Raw genomic sequence first — 7,500 nt, forward strand, 5'->3', positions numbered from 1 at the left:
GAATGACTGCAGAGAGCTGGGACCTAAGTAACAAAGGCTACCATCAGTAACATGCTACGCAAATCATGCAGTGCCAGACATGTCCCCCTGCTTTAGCCATTACATGTGTGGGCCCTTCTGAAGTTTGCTAGAGAGCATTTGGATGATCTGGAAGTGGATTGGGAGAATGTAATATGGTCAGATGAAACCAAAATATAACTTTTGGGGAAAAACTCAACTTGTCGTGTTTGAAGGAGAAAGAATGCTGAGCATACCTACTGTGAAGCATGGGGGGGGGGGGCATCATGCTTTCACGACTGATCTGTGTAAAGGAAAGCATGGATGGGGCCATGTATCGTGAGATTTTGAGTAAAAACCTACTTTCTTCAGCAAGGGCATTGAAAATGAAACATCAGAATCAGAATCAGAAAGAGCTTTATTGCCAAGTGTGCTTTCACACACAAGGAATTTTTTTTGGTGCTGAAGCTTCCAGTGCACATAAACAATACAATACAACACGGTAATAAAAAATTCTAAGAAGAAAAATATGAACAGTATAAGGTCACGGTTACGTTTACTCAGAAGACGTAGATTATGAGCATTTACAGTATTTGGGTGGAGAGAATAAATATAAATAATAAATAATATAAGTAATATAAGTAATCACCTGAGTTTAGGAGATATTGCACTAAAAAGTGGGAATAATTGCACTTACAGGCATTTGCCTTGGGGGGGGGGGGGGGGGGGGGGGGGGGTTAACTGTTCAAGAGGGAAATGGCCTGTGGGAAGAAACTGTTCCTATGCCTAGATGTTGTAGTGGCCAGTGATCGGAGTCGCCGTCCTGACGGTAACAGTTCAAACAGGAGGTGTCCGGGGTGAGTGGAGTCTGTGATGATTTTACCCGCTCTCTTCCTCACTCTGGAAGAGTACAGGTCCTGGAGGGTTGGCAGTTTGGCACCAATAATCCTCTCTGCAGTCCGGATGGTACGTTGCAGTCTCCTGATGTCTGATTTGGTAGCTGAACCAAACCAGACAGTGATGGAGGTGCATATAACCGACTCAATGACAGCTGAGTAGAACTGAATCAGCAGGTCCTGTGGCAGGTTGAACTTCCTCAGCTGACGAAGGAAGTACAGTCTCTGCTGAGCCTTTTTCACATTGGAGTCAATGTGATTGTCCCACTTCAGGTCCTGAGAGATGGTAGTTCCCAGGAACCTGAATGACTCCACTGCGTCCACAGTGCTGTTCATGATGGTGAGTGGGGGGAGTGCTGGGATGTTCCTCCTGAAGTCCACTATCATCTCCACCGTTTTGAGCGCATTCAGCTCAAGGTTGTTATAACTGCACCAGACAGCCAGCTGTTCAACCTCCAGTCTGTAAGCAGACTCGTCACCGTTCTGGATAAGGCCGATGACAGTGGTGTCATCTGCAAATTTCAGAAGCTTGACAGAGGAGTCTTTAGAAGTGCAGTCATTGGTGTACAGGGAGAAGAGCAGTGGGGAGAGAACGCACCCCTGGGGGGCACCAGTGCTGAACAAACAAAGAAAAACAACACAATAACAGAGGAGCTCCACACCGAGGCGGCCATCCGCGGCGCCATCATGATGACATGGCTGGGTCTTTCAGCATGACAATGATCCAAAACAGATCAGTCTCCAGATTTTGGAGGGAGTTGAATATCCATGTTGCCCAGCGAAGCCCCAAAACTACCAGCAACAGTGTGTAAAAAAACTTGTGGAGACTTACAGAAAACATTTGACCTCTGTTTGCCAACATTGGCAACAAAGATTATATAACAAAGTATTGAGATGAACGTTTGTTATTGACCAAATACTTATTTTCCACCATAATTTGCAAATAAATTCTTTAAAAATCTGATTTTCTGGATTTTTTTTCATAGTTGAAGTGTACCTATGATGAAAAGTTGGCCTGTGTAATGTTTTGCTGCTTATATCTTTTATGATTTATTGTGTGTGTGTGTGTGTGTGTGGTGGCAGGCTGAGCCGCGTGTCTTTAGATGTTGGCGACACACACTCCGGTCTCTCTAAAATCCCTCCGGATGTGGAGCAGTGTGAGTGTCCGTGGGGATATTCAGGCTCTTCCTGTGAGGTGAGGAACGCATCCGGAGCCTTCAGAACGATGCACAGCGTTTGTCAAGACTCTAACCTGTGTGTGTGTGTGTGTGTGTGTCTCTTCAGTACTGTATTCCCGGGTTTTATCGGGTCGGTGGGATTCTGTTCGGGGGAAACTGCCTCCAGTGCGAGTGTAACGACCACGCAAGCGAGTGTGACATCAACGGAGAGTGTGTGGTAGGTGTTCTCTGTGAAGTGTAAATGCGGCTGTAACCGTGTGTGTGTGTGGGCATGTTTGTGTGACATATGAGGACTCAAATGTGTATAATGCCATGGGTATGACACAGGTATTACAGGAGAGGGTGAAATATGAGGACATTACCCATGGCCCCACTTTACAAAAGGCTTATAAATCACACAGGAGGAGTTTTTATGAGAAAGTAAAAATGCAGAATGTTTCCTGAGATGGGTAGGTTTAGGGGCTGTGTGTGTGTGTGTGTGTGTGTGTGTGTGATGGGTAGGTTTAGGGGCAGTGTGTGTGTGTGTGTGTGTGTGAGATGGGTAGGTTTAGGGGCAGTGTGTGTGTGTGTGTGTGTGTGAGATGGGTAGGTTTAGGGGCTGTGTGTGTGTGTGTGTGTGTGTGTGAGATGGGTAGGTTTAGGGGCAGTGTGTGTGTGTGTGTGTGTGTGTGTGTTGGGTAAGTTTAGGGGCAGTGTAAGGGTATAGAAAATACGGTTTGTACAATATAAAAAACATTACGCCTATGGAGAGTCCCCACATTTCACAAAAACAAACGTGTGTGTGTGTGTGTGTTCTCAGGGCTGCATGCACAACACCACAGGGCCTCACTGCGATCGCTGCATGCCGGGTTTCTATGGCGACGCCAGCGAGGGAACGCCAGACGACTGCCAGAGATGCTCTTGCCCGCTGACACTGGAGTCTAACAAGTGAGTGACTGTGTGTGTGTGTGTGTGTGTGTGTGTGAGATTGAGTGACTGTGCCGGATCCGTCCGGAAGCCCCAGAGAGAGAAGGGAAGCTTTTGTGTGTGTGTGTGTGTGTGTGTGTCTGCATGTCTGAGCGTTTCTCACAGTAACACAAACTGTGTCTTCATCTGACAAACACTTTCATGATTACACTCTTACAATGAAAGCACAGAGCTTTAACCGCTGTCAACTACCAGAGAATACATCAGATCAGTGTGTGAGTGAGCTAGCGAGCGAGAGATCGAGTGTGTGAGAGTGAGTGTGTGAGAGTGAGTGTGTGAGAGTGAGTGTGTGAGAGTGAGTGTGTGTGTGAGAGTGAGTGTGTGTGTGAGAGTGAGTGTGTGTGTGAGAGTGAGTGTGTGTGTGAGAGTGAGTGTGTGTGTGAGAGTGAGTGTGTGTGTGAGAGTGAGTGTGTGTGTGAGAGTGAGTGTGTGTGTGAGAGTGAGTGTGTGTGTGAGAGTGAGTGTGTGTGTGAGAGAGAGTGTGTGAGTGAAAGAGTGAGTGTGTGAGAGAGAGTGTGTGAGTGAAAGAGTGAGTGTGTGTGAGAGAGAGTGTGTGAGTGTAACTGAATAATTTCTGTAAGTACAACTCTGTAGTATATCCTGTAATGATCTTGTGTGTGTGTGTGTAGTTTCAGCCCCACATGTGTGCAGCAGGCTCCGGCTGAGCTGGTGTGTGATCAGTGTCCGCTGGGATACGCCGGGAACACGTGTGAGCGGTACGAGAACAATCTGCCTCAATATTAAAGAGTTTGATTGAATATCCCAGAGCTCCCCTAACCTTCTCTCCCGCTCAGGTGTGCTGCCGGTTACTACGGCGACCCGACGGTGCCGGGTCAGCGCTGCTCAGTGTGTGTGTGTAACGGTAACGCAGATCTCTGCGACGGCCGCACCGGAGAGTGTGTGAAGTGTGTCGGTCACACTGCGGGACACCACTGCGAACGCTGCGAAGACGGTTTCTACGGCGACGCCGTGACACTCAGAAACTGCCACGGTCAGACATACGCACACACGCGCACACACACACACACACACATACACTCACTAACACACATATACACGTATACTCACTAACACATATACACACACACATACTTACACAGACACACACACACACACACACACACACACACACTTACACAGACATACACTCTCAGTCACACACATACACTCTCACACACACACACACACACACACACTCTTACACAGACACACACACACACTTACACAGACACTTACACAGACACACACACACACACACACACACACACATACTTACACAGACACACTGCACACATTATTTCAGTTTTATTAATATTTTTCCCTGACGTCATTTTTCCATTGTATATTGTGTTTTAATGTTTTAATATGTTTTAAAATGTATATTAATTAAAAAAATTTAATTAATACCATTTAATAGTAATTTAATTATAATGATCATTTTATTAAAAATAAAATGTAAAAACTACTTTATTCTTTATTTATTTATTTTATTTATTTATTTGTTAAAGGGTTTTTGCATAATTTTACTACAGAATAAAATAATTATTAAAGGTAATTGTGACCTGATATCTCTCTGAGGGAAAAAACTGAATTGTGAAAGTGTTTTATTTATATATGTGTGTGTGTGTGTTTATATGTATTTTCTCATATTAAATATGCTCAACTGACCCTGATCAATACAATTTTTTGTTTTTCTGTTCTGCAATAATAATCATATTTAAAAGATCCTCCTCTGCGGTGAAGCTCTAGTGCCGCCCAGTGGCCAGACGCGGTACTGACCCTCAGGTTTACTGAAGTGTGTGTCTCACATCATGTGTTTCTGTTTGTGTGTGTAGCCTGCGGTTGCCATGGTAACGGGTCTCTGTCCAGTGTGTGTAACGTGATCACGGGTCAGTGTGAGTGTAAAGCCCATGTGGTCGGACAAACGTGTGACCGCTGTCAGGTACGTCTGTGGTGTATGATGTGTATATAAATATATACTTATTCATAGTCTCAGTGTAGCATGTACTTACGTGTGTGTGTGTGTTTGTTTCAGGCTGGTTATCACGGCATTAACAACGGCGATGGCTGCAGACTGTGTGAATGTAACCAATCAGGGTCTCTGTCTGCGTCATGTGATGAGGAGGGGCGGTGCCAATGCATCACTGGAGTGACAGGTGACCAATGCGATCGCTGTCAGCGCGGATACTACAGCTTCAGAGAGAACGGATGCACACGTAAGAACACCTGAGTGTGAGAGCGTGAGAGCGTGAGAGCGTGAGAGCGTGAGAGCGTGAGCGAGCGAGTGAGTGAGCGAGTGAGTGAGCGAGCGAGTGAGCGAGCGAGTGAGGTGAGCGAGTGAGTGAGGCGAGTGAGTGAGTGAGTGAGTGAGTGAGTGAGTGAGTGAGTGAGTGAGTGAGTGAGTGAGTGAGTGAGTGAGTGAGCGAGTGAGCGAGCGAGTGAGCGAGTGAGTGTGTGTGTGTAAGAGTGTGTGAGTGAGAGTGAGTGAGTATGTGTGTGTGAGAGTGAGTGTGAGAGTGTATGTGTGAGAGTGAGTGAGTGAGAGCGAGTGTGTGTGTGTGTGTGTGAGAGAGAGCGAGTGTGTGTGTAAGAGTGTGTGAGTGTGTGAGTGTGTGAGTGTGTGAGTGTGTGAGTGTGTGAGTGTGTGAGTGAGTGAGTGAGTGAGTGAGTGAGTGAGTGAGTGAGTGAGTGAGTGAGTGAGTGAGTGAGTGTGTGAGTGAGTGTGTGAGTGAGTGTGTGAGTGAGTGTGTGTGTGAGTGTGTGTGTGAGAGTGTGTGTGAGAGTGTGTGTGAGAGTGTGTGTGAGAGTGTGTGTGAGAGTGTGTGTGAGAGTGTGTGTGAGAGTGTGTGTGAGAGTGTGTGTGAGAGAGTGAGTGAGTGTGTGTGTGTGTGTGTGAGAGAGTGAGTGAGTGTGTGTGTGAGAGAGTGAGTGTGAGTGTGTGTGAGAGAGTGAGTGTGTGTGTGTGTGTGTGTGTGAGAGATGGGTAGGTTTAGGGGCAGTGTGTGTGTGATGGGTAGGTTTAGGCGCTGTGTGTGTGTGTGTGTGTGTGTGTGTGTGTGTGTGTGTGTGATGGGTAGGTTTAGGGGCAGTGTAAGGGGATAGAAAATACGGTTTGTACAGTATAAAAAACATTACGCCTATGGAGAGTCCCTGTAAACCACATAGACCAACGTGTGTGTGTGTGTGTGAGAGTGTGTGTGTGTGTGTGTGAGTGAGTGTGTGTGTGTGTGTGTGAGAGTGAGTATGTGTGTGTGAGTGTATCAGTGTCTGTGTGTATTTTGTAGTTTGGCTTCCTGTAATGTTGTGTGTGATTTGTGTTGTGTCTCCTCTAGCGTGTGACTGCGCACACACACACGGGAACTGTAACGCAGAGACGGGCGAGTGTATCTGCCCTCCACACACACATGGGCCGAAGTGTGAAGAGTGTGTGGAAGGTCACTGGGGTCATGACGGCGTGTCCGGCTGTAAGGTGCGTCACATCAGCCACAAACTGAAGTTCATATATTGTGTGTGTGTGTGTGTGTGTGTGTGTGTGTGTGTGTACTGCGGTACGGCACAGTGCTTTTTGCAAAGGTGTGTGCTGAATCATTCAGGAATGAGGCAGGTGGTTATGAATGAAAGTAGAATATCCTTCAGTGGGAACCGGCTGAGGCTCCAGATCAGTGCGGATGGTTTGTGTGGATCAGACTCTGTTCCTCTGGATCATCAGAGCCTCGGAAGCTCTTCCTCTGAAACGCCATTGGTTGGTTCCCATTGAAGTCCATTACGCCTATGGAATGTCCCCACATTTTACAAAAATCTAACGTGTGTCTGCGTGTGTGTGTCTGCGTGTGTGTGTCTGCGTGTGTGTGTCTGCGTGTGTGTGTCTGCGTGTGTGTGTCTGCGTGTGTGTGTCTGCGTGTGTGTGTCTGCGTGTGTGTGTCTGCGTGTGCGTGTCTGCGTGTGCGTGTCTGCGTCTGCGTGTGTGTGTGCGTCTGCGTGTCTGCGTCTGCGTCTGCATGTGCGTCTGCGTGTGCGTGTCTGCGTGTGCGTGTGTGTGTGCGTCTGCGTGTGCGTCTGCATGTGTGTGCGCGTCTGCGTGTGTGCGTGTGCGCGTCTGCGTGTCTGCGTGTGCGTGTCTGCGTGTGCGTGTCTGCGTGTGTGTGTCTGCGTCTGCGTGTGTGTGCGTCTGCGTGTATGTGCGTGTGTGCGTCTGCGTGTGTGTGCGTCTGCGTGTGTGTGTCTGCGTGTGTGCGTCTGCGTCTACGTGTGTCTGCGTGTGTCTGCGTCTGCGTGTGTCTGCGTGTGTGTGTATATGTCTCTGTGTGTGTGTGTGGCTGCGTGTCTGTGTGTGTGTGTGTGTCTCTGTGTATGTCTCTGTGTGTGTCTGCGTGTGTGTGTCTGCTTGTTTGTCTGTGTGTTTATGGCTGTGTGTGTGTGTGTGTGTCTGTGTGTGTGTGTGTGTGTGTGTGTGTGTGTGTCTC

The 7,500-nt window shown here is 47.6% G+C and overlaps 1 protein-coding gene across 1 annotated transcript in view; it reads left to right on the top strand.

Annotated features, from left to right (window-relative positions):
• lama1 (laminin, alpha 1) overlaps positions 1 to 7,500 on the top strand; it is a 93,673-nt gene that overhangs the window by 40,601 nt on the left and 45,572 nt on the right. The gene's annotated exons all lie outside the window — the stretch shown is intronic.

This window comes from Pseudorasbora parva, chromosome 24 (genome assembly GCF_024679245.1).
Source record: "Pseudorasbora parva isolate DD20220531a chromosome 24, ASM2467924v1, whole genome shotgun sequence".
In the NCBI taxonomy this organism is placed as follows: Eukaryota; Metazoa; Chordata; class Actinopteri; order Cypriniformes; family Gobionidae; genus Pseudorasbora; species Pseudorasbora parva.